Here is a 23697-nt window from a genome sequence, read left to right as displayed (position 1 = left end):
TTCACCAGATACGTTACGTCTTTATAACTTCAGCAGATAAGCAGACACATTTTATTTCTCAGGAACAACATAAACACGCAATTCACTAGACACCTGTGACATCCACATAATTTCACAAAACAAACAAACAATACTCTCCTCATAGGAACAATACAGAAAACACCATTGTAAAATGTAGGGAAGCCTTCATCTAATTTGTCGCGGCAAAAATATGAAACAGCGTCTTCAGTAAAACACTTGAACAGTTATAATTTGTAAAGGTATCATGTATACATGAAACATTACACGAACAAAACGTCACAGTTTTTACTGCACTTTTAATTTAGCAAACTTATCTGTGTGTTACTTGGAACTTCTTAGATTTAGAATAACTCGACACTTTTCGTCTTTGTTCCTCGTTTCTCAGCTGAGAAGAGGTGAATTATTTTTGAAAATTTTAGTTTCTTTAATAGCTTATTTTATATTTAAATTGATTATCTTACGTTGTCTTTGTCTATGAACACAAACCGGTAAGACACGCCGAAAGATGTAAAGCAAACGTGTGATGATCGATTCAGTATAAAACTTCTGTTATTTTATCAATTTAGGAGATTGCCAACCTCGTTTGGCCGCTAAATCCGAGCTTGGAAAAACCCGTCACAAATATAATAAATAGCTAAAACCGTTTATAAACATGCTATCCTCACGACAAAACAGGGTAACATGAGAAGGCTGATCTATACCTAAACACATGCAAAATTGAACAGAATACTTCAAATATAAAACATAATGATATACACTGTTAATCACACAATAACATGGTTAAAATAACTAAAAAAATGATCCGATGATAAAGTGAAGTGGAAAGAGTACTGAAACATGGTATTAAAATGGCTGTTTTAAGTAAAAGCCATGGTACACATAAAACCAAGCTAAGTACTTTTCTTCCTTTGTATCCAACTTTCTGGACTTTGGCAAAATACAATGGTTATTTTACATACTTTACCGATCACAGACCATAAAACAGGCTTGAATGTTTAATAAAATACAGTGGTTACTGCTGTAAAGTACAGATAGAACAAACCGAGTTTTTGTTAAAATATTTCCGTCACACCAAACGTGCTTGCTATTTTAGTCGTGGGGGTTGTTATATATAGCGGTCAATCCAACTAAAAACACTAGCCTAAGAGTGGGTGGTAGGTGATGATCACTACCTTCCTTCTCACTAGTCTTTCACTGCTAAATTAGGATCGGCTAGCGTAGATAGCACTTGTGTAGTTTTGAGCGAACTTCGAAACAAACTGTTAAAATACTTTTTTATGTAAATCGGGTAAATATAAAGTTATAACCGCGATATCAAATAAAAATAAAACATTTAAAACCATATAAACTACCCTTGACAAGGATCGGCAGGGACAAGTGGTTAAGGCGCTCGACTCGTAATCTGAGGGTAGCGGGTTCGAATCTCCATCACACCAAACATGCTCGTCCTTTCAGCCGTGGGGGCGTTAATGTGACGGTTAATGCCACTATTCATTAACAAAAGGGCAGCCCCAGAGTTCTCGGTAAGTGATGATAAGTAGTTGTCTTCCCTCTAGTCTTACAGTGCTAAATTAGGGACAGCTAGCGCAAATAGCCCTCGTGTAGTTTTGCGCGAAATCCAAAACAAGCAAAGCACTTGACAATCAATAATTATATTGTATATTCATGAAATAAGACATTTAGCATCTGCTTAGCTATCATGTGATCTTAAATTGTGATGTAACTTAAATGGATTTCCTTTAGCATTTGCTTAGGTCTTACGCGATTCTAAATCGTGAAATAACTTAAAATTCGATGACATCTAGTTTCTAGCTATTACGCCATCTTTGTAACTGTAACTCAACACTAAAATAATTTTCTTAATACATGATAGTTTTCTGTAATTTAACCCTGATGTTATTTGTTGAAAGTGCTGAATTTAATTTTACCCATAAAGTAAAATTTCAGTTTCAACATTTAACGTTAAAAAACTCCTTTTGCTGTGAATGTGATAAAAAATTTATTGAACAAGTAGGTATGGTAACTTTCTACTGATTACTGTTTGTTTGTTGTTTTTTTCCTTCCTAAAATCACGAAGTTATTCTTGATATTTTCCTTCGTCAGAGTAAATTTTTAAGATTTCATTACAAAATGTATATTCACATAGGGTTATCCTATCATCATTATCCCAAGTTTGAACAGATGAATAGATTTTAATTAACCCCCTACTTACGCACAAGCAGACTAATATTCTGGTGTCTGTTATTCTCAGAGTTGAAGCGTAGTCATTTGTTAAAAGCCTCAACATGAATTCGCAATTACGAAATGGTTTTAAATTTAACTTTGCGTGTAAACTTAATTACAAACATCTCTTTAGGGGTCAGTAAGCGAGAAGCCTTATACGTATATTTACAGTTGATGTACTAGCTATTCATTAATTTTATAGTTGCAATTTGTCATTCAATATCAACAAAACAAAATCAAAATACACCTGTTTAAAAACAAAGACTTTGGTATTGCTAAAATAAGATTTTTAGCTTTGATTAATAATTCATATTTTCACGTCCAATTAATTTTTATATGGTATTTAATCTCGAAATGAATGTAGAAGAAAAGTAGCCGGTTTTCCAAATGTCAAATGAAAGACATTATTTAATGCTGTGCATTATTATCTTTCTTGTAATAAGAATTTTAGTGGAACACGTAAATCGTAATAAGTCAAATAAAAATAAAACATTTAAAACCATATAAACTACACTTGGCAAGGATCGGCATGGACAGATGGTTAAGGCGCTCGACTTGTAATCTGAGGATAGCGGGTTCGAATCTCCATCACACCAATCATGCTCGCCCTTTCAGCCGTGGGGTCGTTCAATGTGACGGTTAATCCCACTATTCGTTGGCAAAAGAGTATTCCAAGAGTTGTCGGGGTAAGTGGTAATGATTAGCTGCCTTCCTTCTAGTCTTACAGTGCTGAATTAGAGACGTCTAGAGCAGATAGCCCTCGTGTAACTTTGCACGAAATTCAAAAGCAAACTGTTCTATAGTAAAAGTTTTATACAACATATATGAATACTAAATATTGAAATTAGGAACTTGGAGACATTATGTAAAACAATGACTTCTGATTGTATTTTAACTAAAATTTCAATTGAATTATCACAATTCGAGTCAAATACCATCAAACAAAGTAGAATCAGACACTGAAGAAAACCATCTTGACATTATGTTACGTCCAGCATTTTGCAATAATTTATGAAATCCATTATTTTATAACCAGGTGGAAATATAACATAAACTCTAAACAGATATTTCACAAAAAAATTAAAAAGTCGTTTGTTTCCTTGTTCCAAAAAAGGTAATGTGCAAGAATAACCGAATATGCAGAGACATAAAATTCCCGTTGATATTATGTTTTATATTAAGCGCTATATAGAAATACAACAAAACAGCAATTCTGAGAAGCGGTAATAACAGTCCATTAAAAAAACGATTTTAATCCTTGTAGCTTATGACTTGATGAAGGCGTTATTTTGTTGCCTACAATGGAGTTATGATGATAATAATAGGGCAAAAAAAGAGTCTTCTTAACGCACTGCTTAGTATTTGACAATATTGATTCAGTTTTATGTAGATAGGATGGCAATAGCCGAAACATAGTTTCTATTTTTTTACACAGGACTTGGAAGCTATGGAAACAATAATGTGAATTTTACTGCTTATTCATCGTCATTGCTAAGTGCAAAGTATTTCCTTAAGAGTTCGTTTGTAGATCGTAATATATATATAATTTATTAACTTTAGCTGAATGAAAAGAAACATACAGTTTATTTTTGTGCAATATTTCTTTTCAAACACACATTTTCTTCTGTTATAAAGAATTTCCTTATTTTTATGACCGAATTTTGCTTGACCACATTAAATCGTACCTTTCATATCACGCAAAGTTCCCATTATAAGAAACTTGACAAAGTCCTGTGATATTGCTGTTTACTATGTCTTTTCTAGCTTAACCACTGATGATGACAAACCTGCTTTTGGATAATATTGGTCTTCTAAATCAGTATTTCCGAAAAAGGATGATGTCCCCCCTCTTGAGAGTCCACCAAAAAAATAGTCCGAAAGCGAAAATGATTTTAATTCGAAATCAACAATAAATGGATAAATGATGTAGAATTAATTAAGTGATATAATATATCAAGACTGCATTTTTACATTTGTTATTACTTAAAACCAACCACAGGTCACTCCTTTCCAACAACATTTAAAAGCAAACGTTTGAACTTTGATCTCGAATATTATACCTGACAAAGAATGGTATGGAAGAACGTAACATCGCATCCCTGTCATTAAATTAGATGTCTATTTGCTTCTCTTCTTATTCTCTGTTTGTTTATAATTATTATTTCTATTTTTAATTTGAGTTCGACTCTATATTAATTTGTAACTAAAATGTTTACTTCTACATTTTGTTGTAATTTATAATTAATCTACTTAAATTAAAGAATTGCTTCATATTTTAAAGTGAAAATAAAATAATCTCACACAAAATTAAGTGTGTATTTAATTTCTCATCAGTCTACAAATTTAACCCAAACGTAACAAATTGTTCATGGTCAAATTATAATTGATACAACATGATAAGAAAAGGCCAAATTAAATTATAAATATACAATTTAACAGAAAAAGCACTCGTAGATTTATTCAAATGCATTATTAATTATATCTGAAATTGATAACTCACATTTAAGGAATTTTTTTACAGGTTGGAGGCCTCAAACATTTTTATTCAGAGTAAGAAAACCTCAGACTAAACGAGTTTGGGAACCACAGTATAGCCGAGATAAAAAAAATACCAGTAAACAAATTACCTAAACATGCACAAAACACGCTCCTGTTGTTGAGCAAAGAACATTTTTTTCACAGCTTTTAAGGGTGGAAATGTGAAAGATGACGTGAGTTCTAAACAAAACTAATAGTTTATTGTTTTGAATTTCGCGCAAGGCTACACGAGAGCTATCTACGCTATCCGCCCCTAATTTAGCAGTGTAATACTAGAGAAAAGACATCTAGCCATCGCCACCTACTGCTAACTCTTGGGTTAGTAGTTTACCAACAAATGGTTGGATTCACCGTTACATATAACACCCTCACTGGCGAGCGTGTTTGGTATGACAGGGATTTGAAACCACAACCCTTAGATTGTAACTCGAGTGCGTTAACCACCTGGCCTTGCTGGCCTTACACAATTAATAGATTATAGACAATTTAACAGTTCTAGTGTTTGTTTATTTTTTATTTTATTTTTGAATGAACGTGTTCATAGAGTTAGGGGAAACCTAAGATGAAACAAGAGTTAATGTATTAAACATAAGAGAAGTTGAGAGAAAATTCTATTATGATTATTTTTCCGGAACTTTTGAGATTTTCTTTTCGTCATTTAATTGTATATAATACAATAGGCGGTTACAATAAATCGAATTTAGTTTTGTTTTTGCTTTACTACATATTTTGTTGACTTTCATAACTAGACCAAGAAAAATGTATGTCATAAAAATACTTTTATTTTTATTATTCATTAATTACGTACCTCGGTAGACATATCAGATAGCCCGATGTGGCTTTACTATAAGAAAACATATGAGAGGATTTACGAAAATAAAATAGTTTTTAGATTTTCTCGAAGGCAATAAGAAACGACTAACTATCTGTTTCCCTGCAGTTGTCAAAGTCGAAAATACTTTAATAATGATCTGTTTGCTTATTCTATTTATTGCTAAACTTTCTGTCACCCTCCGTAATTTCTAATTGTCGACCGAGGGGAGTGGGAAACCAACAGTCTGTTTGCATTCTACACCAGCTCTCTGTGGTCGACATTATAAGTCTATTTGTAGTTCAAAGAACAAGCTTCGCACCCTTACCACCAAGACTTGCTAGGCCTGATACTAACCTAAACCATATAATTTCTCAAGAAGGAATCACCTTTTTCTTCAGTTTACTATTCATATAATAGCATATGATCAATCTGTGGTATTATTGAGATGAAGTATAAGAAAAATGGAGCATAACGGGAAATTCTTAGGCAATAATTAAATTAAAAATAAATCTCAGTGGTATTCTAGTAATTTTGAAGTAAAATATCTCTCTTGGGTTTCTATTAATCTAGTAGAATGATGCCATTTCCGGTTCTAGTTCAAGATTTCCATTAATGTCATTTCCAGATGCCATCAGAAAACCTCTGAAGTATATGTTCAACAACTCATACGGTAATGATAATGTACATAATGTGTGTTCATGCTTACACACTCCATCTAACACATCTGTATGTCTACATCTATATCATGACATTTTTTTATCAAAAATATCCATACTTACCCTACCCCAGCGACTCAGTTGCAAATCCAAGAGCTTATAACGCAAAAATTAGGGGTTAGAAATACGATGGGTAGAAAACAGGTAGTCCACTGTGTAGCTCTGACTTAACGATAAACAAACAAAAACGAAAATAAAATATCTCTTCTTTAATTATATACAATCTAACATCTATTTACTTAAAGCACCTTAAGATCTTTAATAAGATTTATATTTCTGCTTCTTAGATGAGATTTCTGGGGCCAACCGAAGAGTGAGATAGAAAGTGGTCTATGTTCATAACCTCAGTATTTCAGTTTTAAACGCTAAGACTGTTTAAAGTGTTCGCAAACTTTTCACTCACGTTAAGAGACGACGGAATGATAGATGGTTAACAAATTCCAAATGGCTTCTAATCTATTATAAAACAACCAAAAAGAAAATCCCTACTGAGAAATTACTAACTATCTCGTTAATAATCTGTTGAGCTAGAAACAGACACAAGCAGCTGAAATTGACGCGTGGTATGTAAATTAAGTACTGCAACATCTGTACGAAGATTACATATCGTTAGAGATAGATATATGGATACAATATGGTTACGCATGAACAGGGCACGTTAACAAAAACATAATTGGCATCAGAACGAAAACGATTAAACGTAAAAGAGCATAAGATACGTGCACATAATGAATGCATCTGCTCACACCAAACACGCTCACCCTTTCAGCCATGAGAGTATTATAATCTTACGGTCACTCCCATTACTCGTTGGTAAAAAAGTAGCTCAAAAGTTGGCGGTTGGTGGTGATGACTAGCTGCCTTCCCTTTAGTCTTACACTGCTAAATTAGGGACGGCTAGAGCAGTTGGACCTTGAGTAGCTTTGCACGAAATTAAAAAAAAAAAAAAAAAAACTTAAAGTTAGCAAAAGCTAATAAGCTCAGAGATCACAAGGTCCCGTGCAATGTAGAAACGTAGAATGTTCGTCAATATACTTAAAATGTCCTTTAAAAAACTTTCACGATATTTTAATATTATGTTAATATATCAAATATTAAACTTTAAAATAGGAATTTCATCAGTCTGGGATCACTTAAAAAGCTATAAAATACATTATATTCTATTCTTATTTTATCTTCTGGCAGTTTTATTTCTATCCATTATTAAATGTACCCAAACGTTATGTACAGCGAGTAGGTTTCTTTACAAAATTTAATAACATTCAAAACAGAGTTTTAATATAGGGAAGCATTATTTGTGTTTCAATAACAGAATATTTACTTGTTTTTCTACAAATTGATATGTCGTTTTGATTATATAGTTCTTATAACTTTAAAATGTGTGTTAGCTTTCTCTGTAGCTAACGTCTTTGTGGCTTCGAGCAGATAAATTCAAATTTTAATAACATTCAAGTCAGAACTCTGATATTGAGAAACACTGTTTATTTTTCAATAAAAGAATATTGCCTACTTTTCAACAAATTGAAATGACAATTATTCACTTCTTATAAATTTAAAATGTTTATTATAGTTCGCCGTTGCTAACTTTTTAATACGCCGAAGTATTACAACGAGTGTTCAGTAAAACATGTAAGAAATGAAAATTTACAACGTATGAAACACTCTTTTCCCATTTAAATAGGAGACCGAGTCCACTTGAAACAGTGAAGTAATAAGAAATATTGAAGAAACGGAAACCACCAATAAAAATGATAAATTTTATATGAGTAGCCTAGGTATATCTTTATAGTAGAACTTTATAGATAATCAGACTTGAAAATCTAAGATACATATGTGTATAGTATTTTTCTCCTCTGCTATTGATTAAACACTATCAGCAATTCTCATTAATCCACTTATACTGATATATTAGGATGATAACGTTTATGTTCAAAATCATGTGCAACTAGAATATTTTAATTTCCAGTTATAGAAACCTCTTTCTCATATATTTTTATTGTGTCGTTACTACTCTAAAAAACATACTTCTCCAAACTCGCTAATTCAAGTGTGTAGATTTTGAACGCTGATTGTGTGACTCGTTCTACTGCTCGAAATGATTTTACAATAACATATAATTACAGATTTTTCTTAGGATTATTGACATGATCTCAGTGCTAAGTTTTTGGACTTACAGTACTAAAATTTAGGGTTCGACTCACTTGCGGTTAACAGAACGCGGGCTGCCCATTATGTATCTTTGCACTAATAAGCGTGAATGACGGAAAACATGAGATAAAGGTTCAATGTAACGTTCACGTTCTTTACTCTGAACCTGTAGTGCGTCACGAGAGAAACAGTCAAATAACATTATTCGATTAGAGCATCCCAAAATTTTGGCGGTAGTCGCCATTAACTAGTTACTTCGAGAAACGACTAGCGCAGATAGCCACCATTTATCTTTATGTAAATTTCAGAAACAGAATCTTTATTAAATACATAACGAAATAGTGGCATGCGCAATGCATAATACTCCTATACACGTTAAAAATTAGACTTTTACTACAATAATAATATATTTTACTATTTATTTATAAAACTTCTAATTTCACATTTTTAAATATTAATAAAAATATTTAAGAAAAATTTGTATCCTAATTCCTTATCCATAACTACTTGTGTAAACTTTTTTAAGAGGAAAGCATATCTAATACCGCATGGACGATGAAAATGAATAACCCACAGAAATGGTAAACACTTGTAATACTCTACAGTTCTGAACCGGTATGACCAGATGGTTAAGGCACTCGATTCGTAATCCCTGTCACACTAAACATGCTTGCTCTTTCGGCCGTGGGGGCGTTATAATCCGACGGTCAATCCCACTATTCGTTGGTAAAAGAGTAGCCCATTAGGTGACGGTGGGTGATGATGAGTAGCTGCCTTCCCTCTAGTCTTACACTCCTACTTTATGGACGTCTAGCGCAAATAGCTCTCGTGTAGCTTTGCGTGTAATTAAACACAAACAATATAGCTATTGTTATATCGCTTTTGATGGGCACACAACACTAAGTTAGCGCGTTGAATGAGGCTGTAGTTATTTTATTATGCTCAATCACTATTCTTAAATGTTGCTGGATTATCTTTCAGTGGACCAGGAATGATTGTCTCGACTGGCAGACAATGCCTACTGATTCTAGTCTAATTTCAACTTTTTGCTTTGTTTCAAAATGTTTCCTTAATTGTTGGCTTTTCAGTAATAATGGACAAATACAGTATGTTGGCTTCGAAGTAAACTAATTGATTTGACAATCGATAAATGCCATTAAAACCACAGATATTTTTAACATAATGATTTCTTAGTTTGTTTTAAAACAAAGCCACATGGCGCTATCTGCTGTGTTCACCACGGGGAATGGAACCCCAAGTTTTATAAATCTGTGAGGTTGTCGCTGTGTCACCGGGAGAACAAGCACACTGATGAATAATGAAGAAAATGAAATTAATACTAACAATGAATACACTGCACAACAAAGGTTTTGCTTCTTGAACACTGTCGAGTGTTCCTTATAGATTTTTGGCTGATGATCACGAAAATCACATTCAAATTTGCCCATAACGTACCATTTCATCGAAATCTTCAGTTTTACCAGGACATTGCTACAATGGGAAAACGATATAAGGACAACTGGAATCCGTCAATGCTTTCTGACTACTGTTGGACACTACAACGTGATGCACCGGACATTGTATACAAACGAAAATCAGGAGCAAAACACTTTTAATTATGTTGAACTTAATAGCGTATTAGAAACATAAACGCAATTAAATACGTTATTGCCGGTAAACAGTTAACTGTCTATTTCTCAGAGTTCCTACGTGATGAAGCAAAACCAAAACTATATTTGTGCATACCCACCAGATACCTGTCACAATCAGCAAAATCTTTTCAAAAAAAGTGTTGTACAGTGATATCTTTATAATTGATAGTGCGTTATATGTTTAGTCTCCAGTGTTGGGTAACAGATATGCAATGTTTAAATTAATACTTATTTATTCCTATTACCCTCATCTCTAATGTAATTTGATAACATGGAAAGAAAAATGAACTGAAAATAAAACAAAATATATCGTATTCGAAATTTAAAAATCACTTAAGGTCTTTGAAATATTTTTGAAATTTAAACTTGTATATGAATGTAAATATAGATGTTCCATAAAGAAATTTGAATGACGGATGAAAAATTCAAAACGAAATTCCTTCTAAAGGCTTGTAAGTTTAATTTCATTTAACTAATAAACTTTTACACTTCTTTCGTTATTAGTTACAATCAATTTCATTCTGCGTTTACATTCTGAGAACTCATTTTAAACACAGTTAACAGTTATAGTGATGGATAAGTTTTTTTTAAGAATTAAGCACAAAGCTACATAATAGACTTTGTGCTCTGCCTACCTCGTGTATCAAAACCAGGTTTCTAGCAGCGTGAGTCCGCAAACATACCGTTATGCCACTGAAGGGGGGATAATAACACAACATCACAGAAACGTTTCAGTTTCTCAAAATCCTTAGGTTAATAAAGGTAAACGTCCAAAGGGAGAACGCTTCAAGAGTTGTTAATTTACTCAAAAACAGTGTAAGTTCTGAAAACTGAAATAAAGCACATTCATAAATAATAATGATAAATAATGTAAGTAATAAAATAATAATTAAGTTGAATGAAACTTGCAAGTCTTTAGAAGATACTTCGTTTTAATTTTGTTGTTAACTCATATAATTAAAAAGATTATTCAACTTTATTTAGATTTATTCATTTTGGGACAACCTGAACATATATTACCACAATCCCAAAACAAAAAAGCGACGTGTGTATAAAAGAGAAAATAAACTAGGGAATCAGCTACAATGTATGATGAGAAAATGCATAAACAGCAAGAGAAAAGACAACAGATATTCATTTAAATTGTTTTAAAGTGGGTAATAAAACATTGTTCTTGAATTTTGTTTCATTAGATATTAAAATTAACACAACTTCTGTATAACATTTAGACGACTTGGGATTGAAACTACTCAGAAAATCAATATCAATTTTACATTATTCAAAAAACAAACTCTAAACTGAAATCAATGTGGTGTTCGTAAACATGTAGTTTCGTAGAAGAGCTGTTTGTTAAGCGCTTGAATATTGCTTGGCAGGTAATGAGAAGGTACTTTTAAGTATGGTAATTAAATGTGGATAACTGCCATGTTTTGTTGCACTGATGCTTTATTAATGCTTACAGTTGCATTTCAAAATGTATTTTTTGTATGGCTTCACATCGTTTAATAAGCCCTTGACGTACGTTTGTTGTTGATTTATTAACAAGTTTTTAACTTCTTTTTTAATTAACATTATTGTTATTGTGGCTTATTGAGTAGTGGAACTTGTGCTCAATGTTAATATCCAAATGATTATGTCTCTATGATCTAATTTATGCATCTTCCTATCAATATATGCTTATACTAGCTTTCGAATGTTTTCAAAGTTTCAGTTTAACTTGATCGAATAGTAATGGTCTAAATACAACTAAATCCTTTAATCTTTGGTTGATATTAAGCTAGTTTTAAGCCTCCGAGCGCAAGTTAATTTGTTTTATATAGAAGTTGAAATATTTATATATGATTTAATGAGTTCCAGTTCCTATATAATATAACCAACATACTAAAGAAAATCATTTTAACGTTAATCTATTGAGAAAACAAGAATCAATTCTGATTGTTTAACAGCTCTTAAAATATTCTATACTTTTTCTAGAATTGTGTGTGGCTGGTTAGTTTAGGATATATGGCCTAAGAGAAATATTTTCATGCTTGAGTTAAAATTATAATACGTGTTTATTAAAAACATGATACAGAAGTACTGTCAATTGCTATGAATTTTTAGGTTTATAGTTTTCCTCAAAACATATCTTGCACTAAGTTATTAAATCACGTCAAGAAATTAAAAACGACAAAACAAATTACAGCCAGTCAGGTACATAGATGCATTATTAATTATGGCTAGGCTTAGCGGTTCGTTCACACTAAGTTACTTGATTTTAATGTCCTATTATAATTGATGAGATTGGAATTCTTTCAGATGGGGTTTCCATGGAAACCTAAGAAGAAAATTGTCACGCTAACAATCGGAATGCATGTGGGAATGATAATCACAGGTATAATTAGAATCTAATCAAAAGATATAGTTAGAAGAGATTGAGTTACAACTTTGGTTTGAATTATTTTACATAACTGCTGTAGCTCGATAATGTTGAATCTCAATTTTTAGAAAGCAAGAAAAAAGTAGCATATGAAATTTATATTGGGTGCGAGGGTAATGCAATCAGCTCCGCCTGCGTATGTGTCTTTGTTTCCGAGCACATATCTCGAAAATTAACAGACCGATTTTGATGAAAACTTTACACAAGATGGGAAGTCATAACTGGACAGAACTCCCCAAAAGTGGTCCGGATCGACGCTGAAATCCTCACCATACCACAAAATAAAATCCTGATCTTCTAAGATTTAGAAGTTGAAATATAACGCTATCGAATATAAATACATACAATCTCAAAAAGGATTAATGGGGCAAGGGTATACAATCTCCCTGATTGTTTTTTTTTTTATTTTACAAACATTTGGTAATGTAATTTATTTTCATATACTCAAATGATAAAAACAGTATCTCGCAAAAGTGAATGAAAGATTATTATAGGTTTGTAGACATGATCTTGGCTCTAGAAAAAGATAATCTAAATACACGATCTTCAGAATTTTTGTGATATAGGCACTCAAGTACTGAAGAAAATAACTAGAACCAAACAAGGAATTATATTGTAATGTAATAACACCTTGTTTATAAAAAAAATGTCCTCTCGTTAATTATATGCACCTGGTTTGTATTAAGTGATCATTTATTACCTTATCATTGCAACCTAATAACACCTGACTTGTATTAAGTGATCATTTATTACCTTATCATTACAACCTAATAACACCTGACTTGTATTAAGTGATCATTTATTACCTTATCATTACAACCTAATAACACCTGACTTGTATTAAGTGATCATTTATTACCTTATCATTATAACCTAATAACACCTGACTTGTATTAAGTGATAATTTATTACTTGATCATCACAACACAATAACACCCGATTTACAATAGCTGACAACTCATGATCGAGCCATCACAATACGATTACACTTATTCTGTAGTAAGTAATCACTCATTATGGTCATTACACCATAATAAAACCTTATATGTAATAGGTAATGATCACTCATTATGGTTGTTACAACATAATAAAACATTATATGATTACTCATTATTGTTGAATAAACAAAGGTTTCAAACACAGTGTTTACTTTTAATCATTTTCTCAGGTCGTTTGTGGATTTACTTATTCGTCTAAGCTATACCTTCTTCGAACCGACCAACTCAGAGCTTCACGTGATTTATGATTAAGCAGTCATTCTCTATGAACAAATTAATTTGTACATAATCAATACTTAAACACAGCCAGTCAAGAAATTGTTAGAGCGGCGCTGCGTTTATCCTTTCAGGCATTCCACCACTCTTCAATAAAGTACGTTTCCAAATGTAGACATCTTTATATCAAACGCGTATTGCATGTTAAAATTATGACAACACCACATGTAATTAGTATGAAATAATGTTTTGTTTCTGGTGTTTAGACGATCATTAGATTGAAAAGTGTACTGATATTTGATTAAACAATTTATTCCTAAACGGCTTATGCTTATGTATGTAATCAATACAAATAAACTTCAATATGTGCGTCTATCTGTTCCTTACACGTTTTCCTTGTTTCTTAAACAATTAGCACCAAGCTCGACACAGTGATACAGGATGACATGAGAAAGGTCACGTGGGTGTACCACTCTACTTTCCAATCTAAATTCTCGGCATTAATCCTTCTGTCACAGCAGTAAGTCTTCGAATTTATAACGCTAAAATCAGGGGTTTGATTCCCTTCGGTAGACACAACAAATAGCACAATACAGCTTTGCTATAAGAAAACATACACACACTCCTCAGCATCAGCGTGAACTATGTAACCACTATTGTTAGAGTTATTGAAAATTATTGGTTACCTTGTGTAATTTATTGCATTTTTTTATTTATGTCAAGAATAAAAAAAAGAAATACAATTTTCTCTACCTTGTTAAAAATAAGTTTATATTTCACTCGTTCAACTGAAACTGTAGGAAAAAAAGGAAAAAGTATATATTAGCAAATATTTTGACTAGCTTTCGGATGATTTTTCCATCCATATCACCAGTCTATTTTCTTTGTTTGTTTATTTTAAAACAAAATCACATTGGGCTATTTGCTGTGTTCACAGAGAGTAATCGAGCCTCGGATTTTAGCTTGTCGTTGACTTGTCACAGTCCAATATTTCCTTTATATTTTAAGACGCTCCAAGCAAAATGTTCATAGGTGTTACAACGTTTAAGATATACAGTGTATTAAGTATAAAATAAATAGCATTTTTCCCTTTACCAAGTGTTTGTCTATTCTTTTTAACTACAGAAAACTGGAATTACCTTAGGTTTCCTTTGCACAGCTTCGTGTGGCTTTGATGATGTTTCAAGTTACCATTAAATCCAGCCTCTAAGTCTCATCTGATTAAAGAGACTTCTGTCAGTTCTAGTTATATATTATGACTAGCCCATCTGTAAATAAAATAATAAAAAATGACACTTCCATGTGAGTAGGAATCATAATTTAAATACTAAAACTAATATCTCGGAAGGGAGGACAGAGCTATTCAATGGGGTCTGCCCTCACGCCATTCCAGTGGACACTCCACTGTAAGCGTTAGAGTCAATATCTCAATGTTAATTTACAAGGTTGTTTGTAAATCTTCTCAAATGGATGGCTAAACTACCGAGATGACTCTCTGACCACCACTAGGAAGCTTGAATCAATAGCAAATGCTTTTCGCACGTTCCGACCTCTTTAGCAACATCAGAGCAGCAAATCATATAACGATGGGTGTATTGTATTAATAATAATCTTAAGATGCTTTAAGTCAAATTAAACGCACAATTGACCACGTTCATAAACTTCTTGTGTATTAATTTAAGATAATTAATGACCTTGTTGTCAGTTAGCTATGTAAAATTGACTCCATTAATTTACAGGTTATTCTTGTCCTTCCCCTTATTTCTGGTCATGACTGCAGATAATCGAAAGCATCAAGTTGAACCTTCTTCTGACTTCTCTTGTTAAGAAACTCTATGTACTCTTACATTAAACTGCAGTAAGCATTTTGTACAATTACATGGGTCTAAATCACTTAATTTATTTTTCAGTACTGGTGTTATCTGTTACCCCAGTGGTTAGCTGTAGGGTTTATAACGATTTGTCTTGGGTTCGAACCCATAATGTGATTTTTGCATTAAAACAACAAAATCACTATTGTTATAAAAATATTTTTGTTGAATGTAGAACAATGTGTTTTCTTATAGCAAAGCCACATAGGGCTATCTGTTCACCGAGGGGAATCGACCCGCTGATTTTAGTGTTGTAAATCCGTCGACATACCGCTGTACTAGCGGGGGACTAATATAGAACAACATGTATGTTCATTCAGATTATAAGAAAGTATAAATAAGAGAAGATAATTTTATATAGTTGGAAGATAATATGTACTTAATATATATACTTAATAGTATAAATACTGATTTGTCTAACACTGTCAAGAAAAAAAAAAGACTTTACATCCAAAACTTTACAAGAAAAATTATATGAAAAGAAAAAGAATTGACTCTATAGAATCGGTAAAATTAAAAGCAACTAAATAGTGAGGCTCTATAGAAAACAATAAAATCAAATTAATTGCAACTAGACGGCCAGAAGTGGCAGACTGAGTTTGGACACGTAGCTGTTTTATTTGTTTAGTATTTATCAAACTTATATGTGATGACGTCTTTCAAAGATTGCAATAGAATTTTTAACACTTGAAAAGCTAATATCAGAAAATATTTTTTCATAAATAAAAAAAAACATTATAAAAAACATTCCGATTCAACATTCACTCTAAGCAATACAGAATTCATATCGTTTCAGTGTGACTGTTATTTGAATTTCCTAATCAGGATATAGTATATCCTTCTGATTGATTATCTTTACCGGTTTTAAAATAACTGACTTTCTACATTGTTTAAACCAGATCAGGAAAGAATCGATGCTGTTTAATTGGAAGAACATCTCAAATTCGTTAATGAATTGCGATACGCTTTACACTTTACGAATATGGACACCCTTGGAAAGCCTGTGTATTTCTGTAACATTTTTGGATATATAGATATTTATCTCAATTTCAACAATACTGAGAGATTATAGGAATATAACTAAACAATTAAAACTGAAGAAAAGACTTTTCAAGATCTTCTGTAAATGTAATTCTACAAAAATGCATATTCTAACTGAGGAAATAGTTAGGACACCCTACCCCGTAATAGCTAGTATTACCCACTTTGGCTGAAATAACTGCAGTGAGACGCTTCTTGTAGCCATCTACCAGTCTCTGACATTGATCTGAAGAAAGTTTGTCCCACTCCTCAATGCAGAATTCTTTCAGCTGTGAGATGTTTGAGGAGTTTCTTGCATGTACAGCCCGTTTCAAGTCACCCCACAGCATCTCAGTGGGATTAAGATCTGGGCTTTGACTCAGCCATTCCAGGACTCTGCATTTCTTAGTTTTCAGCCAGTCCTTGGGGGATTTAGTGGTATGTTTTGGGTCATTGTTGTGTTGCATGGTCCATTTCCGCTCCAGCTTTAATTTTCGTACAGATGGTCTCACATGATCCTCAAGTACCCTTTGATACACAGTAGAATTTACACTCATAGAGATTGTGAGCTGTCCAGGTCCTACTGCAGCAAAGCAGCCCCAAACCATGACACTTCCACCGCCATGCTTCACAATTGGTATGAGGTTCTTTTCCTGGAATGCTGTATTTGGTTTATGCCAAACATGTCCTCAGTTCTGGTGTCCAAATAATTCAAGTTTGGACTAATCTGTCCAAAAAACATTATTCCAGAAGTCCTGGTCTTTGTCTACATTCTCTCTAGTAAACTTTAGTCTGGCCTTGATGTTTCTCTTAGAGAGCAAAGGTTTCCTCCTTGCACACCTCCCATGCAAGTTAAACTTGTGCAGTCTCTTTCTGATTGCAGAGGCATGTACTTTCACATCAACAGTAGCCAGAGTCTGCTGTAGGTCCCGTGATGACATGTTAGGGTTTTTGGAGACCTCTTTTAGCATCTTGCGGTCTGCTCTCGGGGTGAACTTGCTTGGACGACAAAACCTAGGAATGTTGGCAGTTGTTGTGAAAGCCCTCCATTTGTTAACTATTTTCCGGACAGTGAAATGGCTGATTTCAAAATCTTTCGGGATCTTTTTAAATCCCTTACCAGACTCATAAGCTGCTACAATTTTCTTTCTGAAGGCCTCAGACAGCTCTTTTGCTCTCACCGTGGTGCTTACTTTCACTTAAACAGTCAGGAGCACATCAAACTAAATGTCTGAGGTTTATATAGAACAAGCCTCATTCAGAATGCTGAGTAACGATCTTCTAATCATGTGCACCTGGTGTGACACACCTGTGTGTGAGTTGAGCCATTTTAAGTGGGAATAAATGTGGGGGTGTCATAACTTTTTCCTCACCTAGAATTTGCATTTTTTGTAGAATTACATTTACAGAAGATCTTGAAAAGTCTTTTCTTCAGTTTTAATTGTTTAGTTATATTCCTATAATCTCTCAGTATTGTTAAAATTGAAATTAAATATCTATATACCCAAGTGTTACAAAAATACACAGGCTTTCAGGGTGTTCTAACTTTTTCACATGACTGTATATAAAGTTCTGGTAAAATAGAACACTGTTGTTTATAAAATGTTTGAACCCAAATAGAAAGTAGTTGAACAATATACAGACTGTACGAGAAATAGAAAGAAAGAACGCAAAGGCTAAAAGTGGTGATATAAAATATCTAAAAAGCTTAAAATCCTTAAATGTATTGTTTGTTTTTAAATTTCGCTCAGAGCTACACGAGGGTTATTTTCTTTAGCTGTCCCTAATTTAGCAATGTAAGACAAGAGAGACGGCAGTTAGTCATCACCACCCACCTCCAACTCTTGGGCTACTCTTTTACCAAAGAATAGTAGGATTGATCGCTACATTATAACGCTCCCACTATTGTCAAGGTAAGTAAAAATAGTTAAATATACCAATGGAATTAGAGGAGAAAAATTCAATAAAAATTATACTTTAAATAAAAGGAAGTTAACCATTATACGAATGCTAGTGTCAATAAGTGGAAGTAATCAAATATTGCAGTAATGTTAGAAGTAGTTAAAATCCACATTTGTTGGAATATATCAAATGTAATTAAACATCATGCTGGTGTTGCAGTGAATAATTATAATTAGTTAAGCATCACAATAATGTTACAGTAAAGAGGTATAATAGTTACACAGTATGCAAATTCAAAAGTTAATAAAATGATTTTCTAGCTGTACATTGGCGTCAGACAAATAAAAAGTGGCAGCTAAATAATAAACAGGTACATCTACGAATGTAAATGACCGACAAAGTACTGTTGATTCTGAGCAGAACAATAGTAATCGATATTGAAAGCGAAAAAATCACTTGTGTTATTTGTGTTTCACATTATGTCTGTAGTTTTAAATTACATTTATATTTGTTGACATAAATAGGAGAGTCAATAGTTTATCAATAAACCAGATGTTCATGTAACAAACATTTTATGTTACTTTTGCCAAAGGAAAAAAAACACACAATATTTTAATTTTTAAGAACGACATCCTTGATGTTTCTCTAAACAACAGCATAAATAAAATAAACCTTGCAACTAAGCTTCTTCATAATTCATACATTGAGAAAATAAAAACAGGAAATTTATCAAACACAAACGTCAGTGAACGTGTTTTATTTGGTAAACGAAAGTTCTCAAATATTTAATTAATTTATTTTATTAATTATAATGCGTCTTTAAAATATTCAAAAGAATACATAATTAACAATAAAATCAATTTTAAGTGTAGCTGAAAATAATAAAGCATTTTTTTTTCTCTTTGCTTTTTAATACGTGTATAAGTAGATATATACGTCTCATTTTGTTTATCAAACTAATCGTATAATCAGTATGTCCCCGGTGACTCAATAGTAAGCCTGTGGACCTATAACTCTGAAACTTAAGATTCAATACCCTTGTAGACACAGCACAGATGGCTCATTACGTAGCATTGAGCTAAAATATCTTATTCCACAACAAAATTATCAAGTTTACGCGTATTGTAAAGTGTATTTCAACCATTTTTAAAATATTTATTCTAAGACAGCAATAGATTTCTTCAATTCTTATTAAAGAGGCTTCTCTATATACAAAAGAAATATGCCTCAATTGCTTAACTTGGTATTTTCAATCTTAATAATGGCTGAATGAAACAATTTCCATTCGTCTTATGTATTCTTTACTATTTGGTATTAGGCAAATTCAACCCCTCATGAAACCACATCTATAACATTGGGATTCTTTTTTTCTCCGGCCTACTAACATTGTGCGCCACTGTAGCCAGTTTTCTAAAACCATCTAAGTTTTTGATAAAAGAAAATTGAATGCCTGCGATAAACCTAATAAACAGTTAGAGCGTTTTGTTCCATCTCTGTCCACCACATTTCCAGTGAACAAAAAAATAAATAAAAAGCGGGTGGTCTGATGTAATACAGACCATTTTTACGACTTTGAGATAACTTAACCACGACGTGATTTACATAATAGTCAAGTAAAGATTATCTAACTTCGACTACATGGCTTTAACGATTAGGAAGCGGACAACGAGATAAAAAGAAAGCAAAACTGTTTGAATATATTTAAGTATGGCCTCACTATCATTGAACTTTGGAGCTTTCACGTTATTCCTGCAGCCCAGAAAGACTACTCATTCTCGTTCCGGCGTAACTCCTTTCGTGTGTTAGTTTTAGTTTTTGTACAGACGGATTTCTATTATTCTCAAAGATATCCTTGCTACCTACACATACACATTCGCACACAGATTCACGTACGTATGTGTACATTGACAAATTTTTTTGACAAGTCTTTTTGCCACGCCTCTAAAGAACCGTGCTCACGTTGACAATACACGTAGGTTTACACAAAATTGTAGAAACTTGGACATGCTGTTGTGTTTATTTGAAATAACATGCAGTGTTCGCCTTCTTATTTCAGTAGTACTATGGTAGTGCATGTTATCGATCAGTAGTCTCTATACACAGTTTGGGAGCTTCCTTTCTCATCTGATAGATGAAGATATACGTATGTATTACCATTAAGAATTCACGTTATTAACAATACAGTCAGAAGCAATGTCTAGTCTGAAACCTATGAAGTTTTCCTACTAAATTGTGATGTCTGAATTTGTTCCCTTCTTCAAATCGTATGCTATGTAAAAGTTATTTAAAAAAGGTTTCATATATCTTTTCAGACGCAAAACAGGAGTTTTTAAAAATTGTGTGTGATCTCTATAAGAGTTTCAGCGTGATTACTAAAATAAGTTGTTGTTTTTTATAATCATACATTGGCAGTCAGAATGGAGTTCATTCCATTTGAGTTTGAAAGAAAAATCGCTTAAACGAGCAGCATTCAGTAAAATCTACAACGTCCTTGATTTTGCAAAAAAAAGGAAAAATAAAGTTCCGTAGTATCAGCTATGCTTACAAAAATACGATTGACTGGTAGTGTCTGAAAAATCTATGCATCAGAAGAAACTGTATATGATATGACAAGTGTGAACTGTACCTAAGTTACACTGAAAGGAAGGTATAAAAGGTCGACGTCAGAACAGAAAAAAAATAATAATCGTTCCGTAGCGTAAAACTTTGCTACGTTTCTTGGAATCGAAATCCATTTACACTAGCTAAGCAAGGATTGCGTGTCAAATGGTATTACTGAGAAAAATAATACTTTCGCTTCCGTGTTAATAAAAATTAGTAATTTTTTTATATTAATGGTTGATCGGTATGAATACTTTTTCCTTCAATAACAAAATGATAACGTTAACACCAGGACTTTTTTCATGGTTTATGACCCACAATCATTTCTCGCAATTATGAGCAAGTAAAATTACGTACACTTAATTTATAAGAATTAATTTCAGCCACTGAAATTCTCTTTCACTTAATGCAACTTTAAATATTTTAAATTCACCATAGCGAATGACGCGACATCTATAAAAGAAATTTTGGCTTACACATAGATTGTTTTTTCTCTTATATTTCAATAATATAATATTCTTATTAACTACTATGATAGTAAATAAACATTGCAGTTGTGCAAAATAAATAACAAGCGTTATCTAACAGGGGAGTAAATCTTGAAAGAGTTGAAACTAGGAAGTTGGTTTTAGCAAAGCAAATAATCAATCCTATCAATCTAAATAAAACGTATTTTGAGGTTAAGGATTATTATACTTTACCTTCACTTGAAAGATGCAAGCAGGATACATTGTACAGTTTATTTTAAAGGTATCGTGGAAAGGTATCGTCAATAGTAATATCGTTAATACGATATTACTATTGACTTCTTACCAAAACCCACTGTCTACATGCCTCAAGAGTCTGCAAGGGTCTCATTTAACAGAGCGCCATCCAAGTTGACATTAACTTTATTACGGATTCTTTTACATTGTCGTAAACGTGGTCATACGTAGAAGTTAACAAATGGTGACCTCTCTATACTTCACGACCAGGCGTGGCTTTGCTGTTCCGACCAGCGGATGGGAAAGACCAAGGTTCGAATTGAGCTTGTTTCGAGCTTTCAATTGTGGGAGCGTTATTAACGTGACAGTCAATCATACTACTTAGCTAAGACAGGTTTCTCTCCTTCTAGTCAGCAACTCTAAATTAATTATAGCTTAGGGGCAATGAACTAGTTATTTAGCCGAGCTAAGGAGGTAATTCAAATTGAAAATGTTGATAACTTTACCACAATTTTCCCTTTTTAAAAATCGAACTTTCGAATAAAACCCGTACGTAACAAAACACTTATTACTGTGTCTTCTAAACTCTAAGGTACTGATCTAAAATAAACCTGGAAAAATCAACTTCAGATTATAAACATTTTTTTCCGTTTTGTTATTACTAAAATAAAGTATTGTAAGTATCTCGATTGACAACAGTAATCGTAGCGAGAAATTACTAAAGTTAACTTCGGAAGACATACAGAAGAAACATTACAGAAAATGAGGATTCCCTTATTAAAAGTGAACAGCAATGAGAAATGGTAAAAGGCAGCCTAAAAATAATAAAGAAATGAGCTAGAAATTATGGATTTTTTTTATTAGAAAAGAACATTTTACATTTTAGAAAGGGAAAATGGGCGTATTAAAAAGGTTTAAAACCCCAGTAAATTAGGTAAATGAAGTCTATTGAAAACAAAAATGAATATCAAAAAGGATAAGAAACCTACGGTAAGGAAAGCTTGATAGGAATAAAAAGTGAAAGTACAAGTGAAGAATGAATGGAAGGATTGCTTTAAAGATTGAATGGATGGAGTGTTAGGTTTTGCCGTAGAAATTACGCCTGTAAGATTGTAGTAAATTTCTCCTGTTCACCCGTTAAGAAACTGGCATAGCATAAGTTTGCATTGTCTGTATTAAATTTTCGGACATTATCTCTGGGATGACTCGATATAACATCGTATATGTATTTCTAGATGATGTGACATAATGTAATAAAGCTGATTTGAACATTTTAAAGTAATGACTACGAACTTTATTCAAAAACTACTACATCTGAAATGTATTTACACTTGTTTTGTGTTTAATACATGAAGAGTTTTAATAATTATCTTGTCATTTCATTTCTTTCTATAAATAACGTTTGTTTGAATCATGAAATGTTGATGAAACTAGTAAACTGTCTTTGTTAGTGATTCACTAAAATGTATTTACGAATGATGAAACTAAGAGTGCAGTGATGTGCTTGACTTGTAAATCAATCGATATTTCTAATAAAATATAAACATATTAGCTGTACATACGACAATAATGTACAAATGTTAGACGAGGATAAAATTTGATTTATTTTTAAACCCTAAAACAACTATATTACCTACGTGGATATCTCCTGTGAAGTCATTAACTATATTTTACAATGTTTTCATTTGATAATACGTTTAAAAATTACTGTAGGGATTGTATGGGAGTAGACTATTCTAATTCTAAGAGTTTTGCTCACTATTGTTATAGAAGCTTCTGATAACTGAACATAGATGGTGTCAATGTTCAATGCACCTTTTAAAAAAAACTTCCTCTTGTTTTTGTAAAGAACAA

This window comes from Tachypleus tridentatus, chromosome 6 (genome assembly GCF_004210375.1).
Source record: "Tachypleus tridentatus isolate NWPU-2018 chromosome 6, ASM421037v1, whole genome shotgun sequence".
NCBI lineage: Eukaryota > Metazoa > Arthropoda > Merostomata > Xiphosura > Limulidae > Tachypleus > Tachypleus tridentatus.
This window is presented reverse-complemented; position numbering follows the sequence as displayed.